The sequence below is a fragment of the Palaemon carinicauda genome, chromosome 8 (assembly GCF_036898095.1).
Source record: "Palaemon carinicauda isolate YSFRI2023 chromosome 8, ASM3689809v2, whole genome shotgun sequence".
NCBI lineage: Eukaryota > Metazoa > Arthropoda > Malacostraca > Decapoda > Palaemonidae > Palaemon > Palaemon carinicauda.
In genome coordinates, this window is record NC_090732.1 from 6621442 (window position 1) to 6626916 (window position 5475).

The window sequence follows — 5475 nt, forward strand, 5'->3', positions numbered from 1 at the left end:
CAGATGGCAGGAGGAGCTGGCCGTGAGCCCGGCACTCAAACAGATGCTGCTTCCTTCTCGCGAAGCCACGAAACATGACCCGGGACAAGACCCGAACGCTGCTTAGGCACTCAGGATAGGTACCCTGGATGGCCTCTGCTTCTCTTCACCTGAGAGCAGGATCGTCCACCGTAGTCCCAGACACCGGGCCACCGCCGCCGCCGCCGCCAGCTGGGAACAGCCAGCCGGACAGCAGCAACGGGGCCCAGTCCAGGGACACGGCGACATTTCACACTTGAGGGAACGGACCGCCAGCCCACAAAAAATAGTGGGCGCCGGCCCGACATCCCCATCTCGCCACGGCTCACGGTAGCCGCGGCCGCCCCTTCTAGCGGCGCGCGCCTCCGGCCGGCCCCCTTCTCTCTGAGGGCCGCACACTCGGCGCCGCTGCCAGCCGGGGCCTGCCGCAGCAATACCCTTCACCGGGATGGATGCTTAACAGACACTCGTCCGGGAGTGGCGAAGACACTGGTCAGTGCCCTCGCCGCAATGTGCGTTCAACTGGTCGATGCATCTCATAATCTTGCGATTCACATGCCGACACGCATTTTGCTGCGGTCTTCATCGACCCACGAGCCGAGCGATCCACCATTAGAAGTTGTTCAAATTGGAAATTATTACAAAAACATGGGCTAAGCGTGACTTCCATCACGGCCCGCCACGGACATGCCAGCGCGGCGGGCCCTCCTCCTCCGACGGCCGTGCTTCTCTCTCTCTCTCCGACCGTCATCACTACGGGGACAGTAGTGCTCGACGTCGTCTCCGGCCAGCGGCGTAACCCCGCCTAAAGCGTGCCGCACCGCGCCGCCGCCTCTTCCTTCTCTCCGGCGACGCGGACGACAGTGGCTCCACAGCCCTCGAGACGTCTTTGTACTGACTGCCCCTCCACCAAAAACCACCTCTAGAGCCCCACACTAGCTCTCCATCTGGCTCCGTGCGCCCCAGGGCAGCACAGCCGAGCCATCCATCAGTAATGATCCTTCCGCAGGTTCACCTACGGAAACCTTGTTACGACTTTTACTTCCTCTAAATGATCAAGTTTGGACATCTTTCCGGCCCGTCCAGGCGAGTCGGCGGAACCCCATTGCTGGGAGAAACCCGCCGCCCCAGTCCAAGACCGCCAGTCCGAAGGCCTCACTAAATCATTCAATCGGTAGTAGCGACGGGCGGTGTGTACAAAGGGCAGGGACTTAATCAACGCAAGCTGATGACTTGCGCTTACTGGGAATTCCTCGTTCATGGGAAACAATTGCAAGCCCCAATCCCTATCACGAATGGTTTTCACGCGATTTCCCGCTCCTCTCGGAGAAGGACAACCCGCTAACCCATTCAGTGTAGCGCGCGTGCGGCCCAGGACATCTAAGGGCATCACAGACCTGTTATTGCTCAATCTCCTGCAGCTATACTCGCTGCTCATCCCTCTAAGAAGACTGTGTCGAACGGGGCCCATGCACCAAAACGCCCGTCCACTATTTAGTAGGCCAGAGTCTCGTTCGTTACCGGAATTAACCAGACAAATCACTCCACCAACTAAGAACGGCCATGCACCACCACCCACCAAATCGAGAAAGAGCTCTTAATCTGTCAATCCTTCTGGTGTCCGGGCCTGGTGAGGTTTCCCGTGTTGAGTCAAATTAAGCCGCAGGCTCCACTCCTGGTGGTGCCCTTCCGTCAATTCCTTTAAGTTTCAGTTTTGCAACCATACTACCCCCGGAACTCAAAGACTTGAGGTTTCCCCGGGGGCGTCTCGCCACGTCATGGGAATAACGACGGCGAATTGCTAGTCAGCATCGTTTAGGGTTAGAACTAGGGCGGTATCTGATCGCCTTCGATCCTCTAACTTTCGTTCTTGATCAACGAAGACATTCTTGGCAAATGCTTTCGCTGTTGTTCGTCCTACGACGGTCACTGAATTTCACCTCTCGCGTCGTAGTACGGATGCCCCCGACAGTCCCTCTTTATCATTACCTCTGGCTCCCACCACCAAGAAAATGGAACCGAGATCATCTTCCATCATTCCATGCAGGTAACATTCGGGCATTGTATTCGAGAGTAGCCTGCTTTGAGCACTCTCATTTATTCAAGGTGAACTGGCCGGCCGCGCGGGACACTCGGTGAAGAGCACCCCGGCAGAACCGGCTTGGCTTCCACTCACGGAAGCTGTTCGGAGCCTGACGGGGAAGCACCGGGCGGTGACCTCCCCAGCCAGTCCGGAACTGAGCTCGAACTACGAGCTTTTTAACCGCAACAACTTTAATATACGCTATTGGAGCTGGAATTACCGCGGCTGCTGGCACCAGACTTGCCCTCCAATTGGTTGTTGCTAAAGGATTTAAAGTGTGCTCATTCCAATTACGCAGACTCGGAAGAGTCCCGCATTGTTATTTTTCGTCACTACCTCCCAGAGCTGGGATTGGGTAATTTGCGTGCCTGCTGCCTTCCTTGGATGTGGTAGCCGTTTCTCAGGCTCCCTCTCCGGAATCGAACCCTGATTCTCCGTCACCCGTAACAGCCACTGTAGGCGCATGGCCTACAATCCACAGCATGATAAGGCAGAAACTCGAAAGATACGGAGCCGGTGCGGAGACCGTGCCCTCTGCACAAAGTTATTCAGAGTCATCACAGTAAACTGAACGGACCGAGGCCCGCTTGGTTTTCAACTAATAAAAGCACTCCTCCCTTCCAGTCGGAGTTGTAATGGTCACGTATTAGCTCTAGAATTACCAGGGTTATCCGAGTAGTAGGTTTGGATCAAATGAATGATAACTGATTTAATGAGCCATTCGCGGTTTCGCCTTAGAGCGGCCTGTACTGACACATGCATGGCTTAATCTTTGAGACAAGCATATGACTACTGGCAGGATCAACCAGGTAGTTTGCTTACTTAATCTTTCAGTCTAAAGGCCGGGATCCACGTCCCAAAGATCGCGTCCTACTGCATCCCGTCGCCTCCGCCTTCTCTCCCAAAGACGAGACGGCTGCTGCTGCTGCTGCCGCTGCCACTGCAGAGCTACTACGGGTGAGTTCGGACACGGGTCAGGCAGGAGCCCGGCCTATTTCCATCGCTCTCCTATCTCTGAATCAAGGGGCTGCTGCTGCTCTCTCTCAAGCAAAGCGGAACCCTTCATTGCCACAAGTTCTAAGTACTTTCCAACAGGAGGCCAGTCAACTCTACTCTGCTGGCCAGCGACAAGAACATTGTCTCATCGCTGGCTGGTCTGAGCAGAGCTAAACCAGACCCACCTCTCATTCTCAGAGACACGACACAGGGGAAGGCCTCTCTCGCAAGGGCCCCCCCGCATCGCTCTCCTACATTGTCAACCCTCGCTCGGACAAGGGAACGAATTCGACGCTCAGTTGCCACCCGGTCGCATGGGGAGCCATCAGCAGCTGCGGTAACCACAGTCTGCCTGCCAAGGCTAACGAGAGACTTGGCACTGACTCCACGACCTTACCGTTATTCGGGCCACAACAGTGGACCTATTGTACCTCTCACGAGGCATACACACACACACACACACACACACACACACACCCCTCACCTTCACCACAACAAGCCCTTGGTCCCTGGTATGGTCCATGTTTTTCTCTCAGTTCCTAGGATGTGCAACCCTCACCAAGGATTCCACATGGCCACAACTACAAGGAGCAATGGACATTACCACCAACCAAAGGGCCACTCTCCCCAACAGATACACTGCCCTCTCCACGCCATTTCTACACAAAAAGTAGGACACCTCTTGTTTCTCAAAATTTTCTCCCAAACTTCCACAAGTTCACAAGCTCTTTTCCCCTGATATGGTCCGTGTTTCTTTCAGTTCTGGGGCTCTGCATGCTTACAACAAGGGATTCTACATTGAAAACCAGGCAAGCATTTGGTTTTCTCACCGTTTGCCCTGGTTTTATCAAGCCCTCAGCCACAGAAATGAGAAATTTCGTAAAGTTACGTAAAAAAAAAACTCTACGGAAATTTCATACACAATTTCCAGGCTTTACTTGGAGAGAACCTTCTCCTATATATGTCAGGAAGAATCATGCTTAATACCGACGCACTGGCCGAATCCGCCAGCGATTTTTTGATTTCACTCATGGGGAAAGGACCCAAACTACACTTTCTGACCAAGTATCCATCAATTTACCGTCTAGGTTGCCTTGGAAGGCCACCTAACCCTTACTTTTCAGGGAGAGATGAAATTTTGGTTAAATCTGGTAGGCTAGCTCCTTAGAGTTGTTCAACCTCGTGTAAATACAAACTCTATGGGGACCTCATACAAAATTTCACTTTTTACTTGGAGAGCACCTTCTCCTACATATATGTCAGGGCCAATAATGCTTAACACCAACGAAAGGGCCACACCCGCCAGCGATTTTTTGATTTCAATCATGGGTTAACAACAACAACAACAACAATAATAATGATAATAATAATAATAATAATAATAATAATAATAATAATAATAATAATAATAACATGTGTTGCAGGAATAACATTTGTAAAATAGTGTACAGGTGTTCCTTACGAAAAAAACAGGTGTTGCAGGAATAACATTTGTAAAATAGTGTACAGGTGTTCATTATGAAAAAAACAGGTGTTGCAGGAATAACATTTGTAAAATAGTGTACAGCTGTTCATTACGAAAAAACAGGTGTTGCAGGAATAACATTTGTAAAATAGTGTACAGCTGTTCATTACGAAAAAACAGGTGTTGCAGGAATAACATTTGTAAAATAGTGTACAGCTGTTCATCACGAAAAAAACAGGTGTTGCAGGAATAACATTTGTAAAATAGTGTACAGGTGTTCATTATGAAAAAAAACAGGTGTTGCAGGAATAACATTTGTAAAATAGTGTACAGGTGTTCATTACGAAAAAAACAGGTGTTGCAGGAATAACATTTGTAAAATAGTGTACAGCTGTTCATTACGAAAAAACAGGTGTTGCAGGAATAACATTTGTAAAATAGTGTACAGCTGTTCATTACGAAAAAAACAGGTGTTGCAGGAATAACATTTGTAAAATAGTGTACAGCTGTTCATTACGAAAAAACAGGTGTTGCAGGAATAACATTTGTAAAATAGTGTACAGCTGTTCATTACGAAAAAAACAGGTGTTGCAGGAATAACATTTGTAAAATAGTGTACAGGTGTTCATTATGAAAAAAACAGGTGTTGCAGGAATAACATTTGTAAAATAGTGTACAGCTGTTCATTACGAAAAAACAGGTGTTGCAGGAATAACATTTGTAAAATAGTGTACAGCTGTTCATTACGAAAAAACAGGTGTTGCAGGAATAACATTTGTAAAATAGTGTACAGCTGTTCATTACGAAAAAAACAGGTGTTGCAGGAATAACATTTGTAAAATAGTGTACAGGTGTTCATTATGAAAAAAAACAGGTGTTGCAGGAATAACATTTGTAAAATAGTGTACAGCTG

At 49.3% G+C, this 5475-nt stretch overlaps 2 non-coding genes across 2 annotated transcripts; both read right to left on the bottom strand.

Annotated features, from left to right (window-relative positions):
- Window positions 1–479: 479 nt before the first annotated feature.
- On the bottom strand, window positions 480–639 carry LOC137646157 (5.8S ribosomal RNA). The gene has a single exon (XR_011045415.1). It is a non-coding gene; the product is annotated as a 5.8S ribosomal RNA (ribosomal RNA).
- A 371-nt stretch (window positions 640–1010) lies between these two features.
- On the bottom strand, window positions 1011–2913 carry LOC137646174 (small subunit ribosomal RNA). Its single transcript, XR_011045430.1, has one exon. It is a non-coding gene; the product is annotated as a small subunit ribosomal RNA (ribosomal RNA).
- Window positions 2914–5475: the final 2562 nt, after the last annotated feature.